Genomic DNA, 11,410 nt, shown 5'->3' with positions numbered 1-11,410 from the left:
ATACACATCACATAAAATTTACCATTTTAACCATTTTAAAGGGTACAATTCAGTGGTGTTTAGTGTATTTACAAAGCTGTACAACTCTCGTTGCTATCGACTTCCAGAACATTTCATCACCTCCAAAAGAAAACCTATACCTCCCCCCACTCCCAGCCCCTGGCAACCAGCTACCTACCTTCTTCTGTCTCTTTAAATCTGTCTTTTCTGGGTATTTCATATAAATGGTATCCTACAATGTGTAGCCCTTTGTGACTGGCTTCTTTCACTCAGCTGAATGTTTTCAAGGTTCATCCAAGTCCTAGTGTGTGTCAGCACTTCTTGTACTAATACTTTAGGGCTGTTCTTTATGACTGAATAATATTCTATTGGATGGATAGACCACATTTTGTTGATTTGTTTTTCCATTGATGGATGTTTACATTGTTTCCACCTTTTAGCTATTGTGAATAGTGCCACTAAGAACATTCTTGCATGAGTTTTGCTCGAACCCCTGTCTTCAATTCTTTGGGGCATATACCTAGGAGTGGAGTGCTGGGTCATACAGTAATTCTATTTTACTTCTTGAGGAACCACCACACTATTTTCCATATTGACCATACCATTTTACATTCCTATCAGCAGGGTATGAAGCTTTCAGTTCCTCTACATCCTCACCAACATTTGTTATTTTTCTTTCAAAAAAAAAATTCTAGCCATCTGAATAGATTTAAGTGGGTATCTCATTGTGGTTTTGATTTTTGTATATTTCTGACTAACGCTTTCATTGAGCATATTTTCTTTTTCTTTGATTTAATAAAGTTTTATTTTTCTAAATGTACAGTTGGTTGGATCTGTTCATGCTTTTTCACCAGCAGCTGGAGCATCTCTACCCTTGGTATTTCTGGTGTAAATTACTTGAACTCTGTGCTTTGAAACCAGTTTGATAAGTCCTTTACTAAGGAGCTCCTGAAGGCTGCCCTGGCCAGGGAGACTCGAATCTTCAGTCTCTTAGAAACCATAGCTGGGGTTGTAAGTTTACAGTTGGGAACATCCTTACAGGGTTTGTCTTAGGTAGTTTTGTCAAATAAAACTAAGTTATTGGGCTTGTTCTGAACTATGTCTTTGGAGCACTTCTTCTTTTTGGCCTTGTCTCTGGATTTGCTCACTGGGTCTTTGTCTTTCCTGGCCAACTTTCCGGCGTCTTTCTTCGTCTTCTTGTCCTTGGGTGGCGTTGCGAAGCTCAGAGAGCAGCGGTGAACACTACAGCCTCGCTAAGATGTCAGACAAAAAGACATTGAACATATTTTCATGTGTTTGTTGGTCCTTTGTATATCTTCTTTGAAGAAATGCCTATGTAAATCCTATGCCAATTTTTAAATTGGATTATTTGTTGTTGAGTTGTAGGAGTTCTTTATATATTCTAGACATTAGATCCTTAAAAGATATACGGTTTGCAAACATTTTGTCCTATTCTTTGTGTTGTCTTTCACTCTCTTGATGTTGTCCTTTGAAGCACAAAAGTTTTTAGTTTCGATAAATTCATCAATTCATCTTTTTATTTTTTTTGGCCGCTTGTGCTCTTGGTGTCATATCTAATAATCCATGGCCAAATCTCAGGTCATGAAGACTTACCTTATATTTTTTATTAAGAGTTTTATAGTAATAGCTCTTATATTTAGGTCTTTGATTTATGTTGAGTTAATTTTTGCATACAGCATGAGGTAGGGCACAACTTCATTCTTTTTTTTTTTTTTTTTTTTTTTTGAGACAGAGTCTTGCTCCATCGCCCAGGCTGGAGTGCAGTGGTGTGGTCTCAGCTCACTGCAACCTCCACCTCCCAGGTTCAAGCAGTTCTCCTGCCTTGGCCTCCCGAGTAGCTGGAATTACAGACACCCATGACTATGCCTAGCTAATTTTTGTATTTTTAGAAGAGATGGGGTTTCACCATGTTGGCCAGGCTGGTCTCAAACTCCTGACCTCAAGTGATCTGCCCACCTCAGCCTCCCAATGTGCTGGGATTACAGGCATGAGCCACCACACCTGGCCTCTGACTTCATTCTTTTACACGTAGATGTCCCCTCCAATACCATTTGTTGGGAGGCTATTCTGCATGGAATGGTCTTGGCACCCTTGTCATAAATCAAGTGCCACACGTGTATGAGTTTGTATCTGGACTCTTAATTCCATCCAATTGATCTATATGTCTATCCTGTGCCAGTGCCACACTGTTTTGATTACTGTAACTTTGTAGTGACTTTTGAAATTGGGAAGTATAAGTCCTCCAACTTTGCTCTTCTTTTTGAAGATTGCTTTAGCTATTCAGGGTCCCTTGTAGTTCCATACACATTTTAGGGTTAGCTTTTCCATTTCTGTAAAAACATCACATTGGGATTTTGATAAGCATGGCATTAAATCTGTAGATCTATTTGGAGATTACTGTCATTTTAACAATATCAAGTCTTCTAATCAATGAACATGGAATGTCTTTTTATTTTCTTAAATTTTATTTAGTTTCTTTCAGCAATGTTACATAGTTTTCAATGTTCAAGTCTTCCCCTCCCTTTGTTAAATTCATTTCTAGTTATTTTATTGTGTTTGGTGCTATTGTAAATTGAATTGTTTTCTTGATTTTCCTTTTGTAGTGTGTATAGAAATATAACTGATTTTGTGTTAATATTGTATCCTTCAACTTTGTCAAATTCATATATTAGCTATTATAGTTTTTTTGTAGATTCTTTAGGATCAGCTACATATAAGATCATGTCATCTGCAAAGAAAGATGGTTCTACTGCTTATTTTACTATCTAGATGTCTTTTTTTTTTCTTGCCTAGTTTCTCTGGCTAGAACTTCCAGTACAATGTTGCATAGAAGTAGCAGAAACGGGCCGGGTGTGGTGGCTCACGCCTGTAATCCCAGCACTTTGGGAGGCCGACGCGGGCGGATCACCTGAGGTTGGGAGTTTGAGATCAGCCTGACCAACATGGTGAAACCCCGTCTCTACTAAAAATACAAAATTAGCTGGCTGTGGTGGCACATGCCTGTAATCCCAGCTACCTGAGAGACTGAGGCAGGAGAATCGCTTGAACCCGGGAGGTGGAGTTTGCAGTGAGCCGAGATCGCACCACCGCACGCCAGCCTGGGCAGCGAGCGAAACTCTGTCTCAAAAAAAAAAAAAAAAAAGAAGTAGCCGAAATGGGCATCCTGTCTTGTTCCTGATCTTCGGGCAAAGCTTTCTGTCTTTCACCAAGTGTTTTCTTGACTCTCATTGGCTCATTCTCTACTTTCTCCAGGGTGTCCGACTGTCACCCTTGCTCACTCTGCTGCCCCAGGGAAACCAGTGCTCCAGCCTTTGCCACACCCACATCCTCTAGTCCCCACCTCTGCCCTCCACTTTCTGATTCAGTGCCCTATCTTTCAAACCAAGAGTTTTTTGCGGAGTTCCTATGCCTCACTCATGTGGCTCCAACTAGTCATGCATCTCTCCTCCCTGGCCCTCTCCCACAGCCCTGAGCATGAAGAGGCCTGAGGCACACTTCATAAATGCTGAGGTCTTGAAAAGCCTAAGAGTGAGAAGAGCTATGTCTCAGCCCGCCTGGCTACAGGGAAAACAAACCCCAAAACCTTGCTGGCCTGATTGGCAGGAGCCCAGAGAGAACTGATGCCCATCCAAGAAACACAGGTGTTCCAGGGCCCCTGCTCTGTGGCAGGTGGAGCCTGCTGACAAGCCACAGACACTCTTGTCTGTGGGCAGGACCTTCTGCTCCTTTCCCTTGCAGCTGGAGGGGAATCCCAGATGCGCCCACCTGCTGCCCATGCCCCTGAGGCCAAGCCCTTCTGCGAAGGCAATGGCTTACGACACCAAAAATACCACAGTTTAAAAGTGAGTTTGGAGCATAAACCCAGAGACACAAGCCAGGGAGAGCCCAGTACCGTGAGCAGCACCTTTCTGCTACCTGCTAAGACAGCTCCTTTGCTTAATGTGGGGTGACATCCTCCTGGGAGCCTCAGCACCTCTCTAAGACCAGGCCAGAGACTGCTGGGACCCTCAGCCAGGACTGGCATCAAACAACTCCCAGAAGAATTTGACAAAACTATCATGAGAGTGGGACCCTTTAACCTCCTCTCTCGGAAATGACCAGTCAAGCGGACCCAGAATAAATAAGGATACAGAATTCTGAGAAATACAATCAATAAATTTGAAACTCTACATATTCTCCAAACAGGAGATATACATATATATAATCTATTGAATCGGCCAGGTGCAGTGGTTCATACCTGTAATCCCAGCACTTTGGGAGGCCAAGGCGGGAGGATCATCTGCGGTCGGGAGTTCAAGGCCAGCCTGACCAACATGGAGAAACCATGTCTCTACTAAAAATACAAAATTAGCCAGGCGTGGTGGTGCATGCCTGTAACCCCAGCTAGTCGGGTGGCTGAGGCAGGATAATCGCTTGAACCTGGGAGGCAGAGGTTGCCGTGAGCCGAGATTATGCCATTGCACTCCAGCCTGGACAACAAGAGCATAACTCTGTCTCAAAAACAAACAAACAAACAAAAAACTATTGAACCTTTATAAAAATTTGTTATATACTAGGTTGCAAAGGAAAAATTTTGAGTTGTAGAAAGTAGAATTATACAGATTCCCATTCTTAGACCTAACTTAATAAAACCAGAAATGAATTACAAATGGATAATAGTGAGAAAATCTTGAGAACAAAAGCACAAACATACAAACATTACTAATATTTTAAATAGCTTTTTAGTTTTAAACAGGAAACAAACACTGCAAATTTAGACTTTTTGAAAATTAATAGACATCAGAACAGAACACGATAAAATGTATGAGAAGCGGCCAAATCTGTGCTTAGAGAAAATTTTATAGCCTGACATGTTTTCAAAAATTAAACAACAAAAATAAAGGTAAATAAAAATTTGACATAATTTTTTAAAAAGGACTAAAAAAACCAGAAAAACAAAAAACGAAATGGAGAAAGACCAATAGCATATATTTCTCACAAATATAACCAATAAACAAGAGACAAATAAAACCCTAGAAATAAAAACTGGACTAACACCACAAATACAAAGATAATTCTTAACATTATGAGAATAGGATAGATATATGAGCTCTAGATGAAATGGGCACTTGACTATAAAAATATAAATGATCAAAATTAACTTGAAATGAAGTAGAAAAACATGAGTTTACTCCTATCCATAGGAGAAATGGAGATGATTATTGAAGAACTAAGTTTCTCCAAAGACCAGGCCCAGGAAGCTCTACAGATGAGTGACAGGTAGGTGAGGATGAGGACAAGATGGGGAGCAGAGGGAAGGCCAGGCCCGGGGACCTGGGCCAGGGAGCTGGTTTATTGCTTTGCATTTTTGCAAGGTCACTCTGCTGTCCTGATTTCCACATGAGCCTGGAGACGCAGTTCTTGAGTTCAGCCGTCAAGCCTTACCCTTCTCTCCTTAAACTTAGGATGCTTGAGCCTCATGTCTAAGGGGGAATCCTCAAGCTGAGCCCAAAAGCACCGATGCCAAACACACAACTTCGGGAACATGCAGTGGCAATAGCAGGAGCCTGCCTCTCACTCAGAAGCAACAACATTGCCTTAGGTTCAGCTGAAAGGGACACGAGATGACAAGATGACGGAGTTAAAGGTCCTAACTTGTAGCCAGCCTTACATAACCATGGGACAGAGCAAAACAAAACAAACACCTTCTCCCTCTCCACCCATGGGTAGCTGTAGGATGAGCACCATCCTGGGGGGCAGAGGCCTCCAGGCGCTGCATCAGGATCCCGGCCTGCTGCTCTAATAGTGCCTGTGAGAAGTCAGGCTCTCAGGGCTCTAGTCCTCACTCTCTGCCACATGAGAACCCACAGCAGCCTTCCTGCATCCTAGCAAAAGACCATGCACTCCCGAAGCCAAAGGGGTCCTAGTGAAGACCTTCACTAAGATTGTCACTTCAAAGCGGCTCCGGGGGCCCGGGTGGACCTCTGAGCTCTCCTCCAGGAAAAGGCCTGTTCTCGTGAGGCCTGTTGTAGCTCAGGCTCTTGGAGCCTTCTCTAGGGAGCACACTGAACAGTTTTCCGAATACTGAGGCTCCTCTTGGCTTCATTCCAGGAGTGGGGGAGGGGAGGGAAGGTTGGGCTGAGCCGCTCTGTGGATTTGCTCAGCTGTGTGTCATCCCATGCTGCGCCAATAGGCCCCGAGCCACCCTGCAGTAAATTCTCCCCATTTGCCTGTCCAGGACAACACAGGGTAACTAGAGGAAGAAAAAGAAAAGCTGGAAATCATACAGAGGAGGAGAGAGATGCTGTCAAGGAACAAAGGCCAGTTGGTGCCAGGACTTCCAGGCCAGCTGAGGATTCTGACCTCTCATTGCTCCAGAGGACTCTGGAGGTGTCCTTTCCTTCAGAGGGTGCCCCCAGCCCCTTGACTCAGTTTTTCCCATTTACTGGACTGGAAACACCTCCCACCATCAGTGAAACGTTTGCTAAGCCTCACTTGGAGCCCAGGTACCCTGGGGACTGTGGGGGCTATCACCAAAGGTGGGGCATGGTCTGGGGATACCAGGTCAGGTATCTTGGGGCGGCAGGCATCTTCTACTTCATGAGCTTCCTCCCTGTGGTTCCATTTTTATTTTTAAGTAGTTTTTTTTAAAGAGCAGCTTTAGGTTCACAGCACCATTGAACAGAGAGTACAAAGTCCCCACATGCCTCCTGCCCCCACACATGCACAGCCTCCCCCACCACCAACAGCCTGCACCAGAGTGGGACATTTACCAGTGAACCTACATGGACACATGGACACCTCCTTATCACCCACAGCCATAGCATACATTAGGGTTCACTCTTGGGTGCGGTGCATTCTATAGGTTTAAACTAACGAATAATGCCACGGATCCACCATGAGAGTATCATACAGATAAGTTTTTGCCCTAAAAATCCTCTGGGCTCCTCCTATTCCTCCCTCTCTTCCCCTTGAACCCCAGAAACCACTGATCTTTTTATGGTCTCCGTGGTTTTGCCTTTTCCAGGTCAGATAGCTGGAATCATACAACATATTTAGCCTTTTCAGATTGCCTCCTTTCACTTACTAATATGCATTTAAGTTTCCTCCGTATCTTGTCATGGCTCGATAGCACATTTCTTTTTAGCACTGAATTAAATGCTCAGTGGAATTATCATCTGGATGTACTGCAGTCTGTTTACTCACTCACCTACCAAAGGACATCTTGGTTGCTCCCAAGTCTTGGTAATTATGAATCAAGCTGCTATAAACATCCATGTACAGATTTTTGTGAGGACATAAGTTTTAACTCCTTTGGGTAAATACCAAGGAGCACAAATGCTGGAGAGTATGGTAAGAGTATGTTCAGGTTTGTACTGTGGTTTCAACAGGTATATTGAGATATAATTCGCGTACAATCAAATGTTCCCATTTTAAGTGCACAGTTTGATGAGTTTTGGTGAACGTTTATAGTCATGCTCACAGTGTAGCACACTTCCATCACTCCCAAAAGCTGCCTCATGGCCCCTTGCAGCCAACCACTTCTGTCCTGCCCATCCCCAGCCCCTGGCAACCACGGGTCTGCTTTCTGTCACTACAATTTTGCCTTTTCTAGAGTTTCATGTACGTGGGATCATACAAGATGTAGTTTTGGGGTCTGGCTTCTTTCACTTAGCATGTTTGTGATATCCATTGTGTCATGTCTATTAGAGGGTTTTTCCTTTTTGATGCTGCACAGCATTGCGCTGCATCCATATGCCACTGTTTGCTTGTTCATTGACCACTTGATAGATATTTGGGTTGTTTCCTTTGGGGGAGGAACCCTTATGAATAACGTTGCTATGAACATTCATGTCTAAGTCTTTGTGTGTGTGGCTTCTTTTCGAAGGAAGGGGTAACGCTGGCTCATCCCCACCCAAAGTGATTGAGGGTTGATGAGGAAGCTGGGAAAGCCCAAGGGGTAAAGAGAAAGGGATACAGGCCAGCCTGGCCATGGGCCGCTGGGACTGCCAGAAACCTCTCTCCACTTGACCACATCGTACTCAAAGTTCAGGGACCAGGAGAGGGAAACCGATGTGTTTACTTCCTGTCCCCATGGTGCTGGGAGAGCTGTTGTTGCTCTGAGTGTGGGGTGAGCTGGAATGTACTCCCCGCTGCCACAGTCCTGTTGACATTATTCCTTGTCAGAATGGCTCATTTCCAGTTCGTTCCATCTACCCTCCCTTTTGTAGACCTCCATGACCCACCTGGATCCAGCCCCTAGTCACAAACCAGGGCCCCCTGGACCCAGGGTCCCTCAATCCCAGGGCCCCTTTCTGGGTCTCCAGTGGTTTTGTATGTGCCCATTCCCACGCCCCCCACCCCACAGTGAGGCAGCAGAAGCAGGCCATCACCCTGCTCAGCAGTGTGGGGTTCAGAGAAGCTGAGAGATGGCAGAGGGTGGCACAGCCTCCTCCCACACCTACAACCACCCTCCATGGAGAGCAAGTCATCAGCACCCCTTTCCACGAAGATGTCTGGTGTTCACTCTCAGATGAAGAGAGGGAGTACACAAACTCTAGGATTCCTCATAGCCCAATAGACAGCAGCTTAACAGAATTTCAACAGAATGTTAGTTACACACATATAATGAATACTATGCATCAGGTATTGTCCAAATAACTTTACAAATATTAACTCATTTAGCCTTATACTACCCTAATGAGGCAGGTAAAATTGCCACCCCCATTTTATAGAGGAGGAAACTGGGGCACAGAGAGGTTAAGTAACTGGCCCAGGGTCACACAGCCAGGAAGCCCAAAAGCCAGGAGTTGGCTCACATTTTTAGTCTCTGCACTCTGCTGCCTATGGATTTGTTGGTTTCCTTCTTTTTCCAATCATTAAATTTTCCTAACAGTTTTATTGAGATATAATTTATATACCATAAACATCACCCATTTTAAGTGTACAATTGAACAATTTTAGTAAACTTATCAAATTGTGCAACCATCACAACAAGCCAACTTTAGAGCATTTCTATCACCCTAGGAAAGATTCTCTGTGCCCTTTTGCAGTCACTGTTAGTTCCAACCTCTGCTTGAAGCAACCACTAATCTTTCTGTCTCTGTAGATTTGTCCTGGAAATTTCATATACATAGAATCATGCAATAGGTGGTCTTTTGAGTCTAGCTTCTGTCACTTAACATGATGTATTTGAGGTAGATCCATATTGCAGCATGTATCACTCCATTCTTTTTTGTGATCTAATAATATTCCATTATATGGATTTACTGCATTTAGTTTATCCGTTCACCAGCCAGGAGGCTTTTCCATTGTTTCCACTTTTTGGCTGTGATAAATAAAGCTGCTATGAACATCTGTGTACGAGCCTTTGAGTGGACATATATTTCTCCTTCTCTTTAGGTATATGCCTAGGAGTGGAATTGCTGAGTTGTGTGGTACATTTATGTTTACTTGTTTTAAAAACTGCTAAATCTATTTCCCAAAGTGCTGCACCATTTTCCATTCCACAGCCATCGATTTTATAGACTGCGAGGTCCTGATGCAAATCCTAGGGCCACCCATACAAGCAGACAGAGCCCAATTTAGGGTCCTGGAACCAGCCTAGGTGTAAAATGAAGCCATCTGGGAAGGGTGGGGACTGAGTCAAGCTCAGCCTCTCTGCAGCTTCTGATGTCTGAGAAACAGGCGGGCAAGAAATCAGCTGTTCTACTTCCTAATCCAGAAAAACATTGCCCTCTGGGACCTACAGCACTTGTTAGGGGAAAATCAGCAAAGTGGCGATAACGCCAAAATGAAAAACAGAAACACACTGTGGAGACGTCAAGGGCGATCTCACCAAAGGAAGAAAACCAGCTTGAGAAGGCAGCAGTAAAGGTAGTTGGCCTGCAGCTCCCATGCTCCGGAAGCCTTTAGTTCCCACTGCCAGCATCCTCAGAGCCCTTTCCGACTCCCTCGGAGGCCAGCGAGAGGATAATGGGGTGATGGCAAGGGGGAGCTCCAGGACTCAGCTGCCTGTGGCTCTGAACAGACAGCGCTGGTCCAGTCAGGGAAGGCCTTCTCCAGAGGGGCACTGCCGGAGGAAGGAAGGAAGGAACGAACACCACTGCCCCCCTGCCAGGCAGGATAGCTGAGTGTCACCAGCTCTCCAATTTGTGCCACATGTTATCTAAGGAGTCATTTCACTATTTAATAAAGAGATCCAGCTTTTGATAGAGATAATTTGATGTGTCTGGCAGCAGCTGCAAAGGACAGAACTTTATAATGATGGCCCGTGGTGGGTGTCTACACACACTACTGCCTGCCCAGCTTCCTCCTGGCACGTCCCCTCACATGGGAGTGAAACTGACATGGCACTGCTGAAACACACAGAGTGCACAGGGATGGCACAGGGGCCATGCCTTGCAGAATGGATTGGGCCTCTGCTTGCTACTGAATGCCACGTGCTCAGGACAGGTGGTAACTGTACTGGGTCGAATTGTGTCCCTTCAAATTCATGTCCACAAGGACCCTGTGAAGGTGCTCCTATTTGGAAATAAGGCCTTTGCAGGTATAATTAAGGTAAAATGAGGTCACATCAGATTACAGTGGGCTGTAATCCAATGACTGGTATTCTTTCCTATAAGAGGGAAATTTGGACACAGACACAGAGAAGACACCGTGTGAAGACACAGACACAGAGGAGAGAAACCCATACGAAGACAAAGGCAGAGGCTGGGGTGATACAGCTATAAACCAAGGGACCCCAGGTGTTGCCAAGAAACTCCCAGAAGCCAGGACAAAACAAAGTAAGATCCTTCCCTAGAGATTTCAGAGGGACCATGGCCCTACTGACACCTTGAGTTTAGACTCGTGACCCCCAGAACTGTGAGATAATACATTCCTGTGGTTTAAAGCCACCCAGTTTATGGTGCTTTGCCACGGCAGCTCCAGGAAATGGAACAAAAGCTGAGCCCAGGCTGCAGGCAACGAACTGTCCATGCGGGCAGGTGGCAGAGGGGGAGGGACAGGCAGAGAGGGCCGCATGGAGGAGGTACCTCCTTTAGTTGTGCCTGAGGTTCAGGCAGAAGGCCCAGAGAACAGAAGTGAAACTAGAGGCTCAGCATGGCTCCTGGTAGAATTGGCTTTAATGGCTCAAGTTTTTTCATCTTTGCTTCCTCCAACTTGCCTGGAACAGGTACTGCACACGGTAGGTGCCCATTACGTGCTTAGTGTTTATGGATGAGCTCTGCATGTGGGAAAATAAATGACGTGATTGGCCAGTTGGGCTGGAGAGAGCTAGCCCAGCTTTATTTAAAAAGCCATTCAGAGGCGGCTGTTATGTGCTGAGTTGGCAGAGAAGCATCAGGTCTCTGAAAGTCATCAATAAAGAGCCGGCTTACCGAGGCCACATGCTGAGCCCATAATCCCA

General features: G+C 44.9%; 1 pseudogene; it reads right to left on the bottom strand.

Annotated features, from left to right (window-relative positions):
* Positions 1–775: 775 nt before the first annotated feature.
* LOC129056787 (small ribosomal subunit protein eS25-like) lies at positions 776–11,200 on the bottom strand (annotated as a pseudogene).
* Positions 11,201–11,410: the final 210 nt, after the last annotated feature.

This window comes from Pongo abelii, chromosome 12, assembly GCF_028885655.2.
Source record: "Pongo abelii isolate AG06213 chromosome 12, NHGRI_mPonAbe1-v2.0_pri, whole genome shotgun sequence".
Classification (NCBI taxonomy): domain Eukaryota; kingdom Metazoa; phylum Chordata; class Mammalia; order Primates; family Hominidae; genus Pongo; species Pongo abelii.
This window is presented reverse-complemented; position numbering and strand designations above follow the sequence as displayed.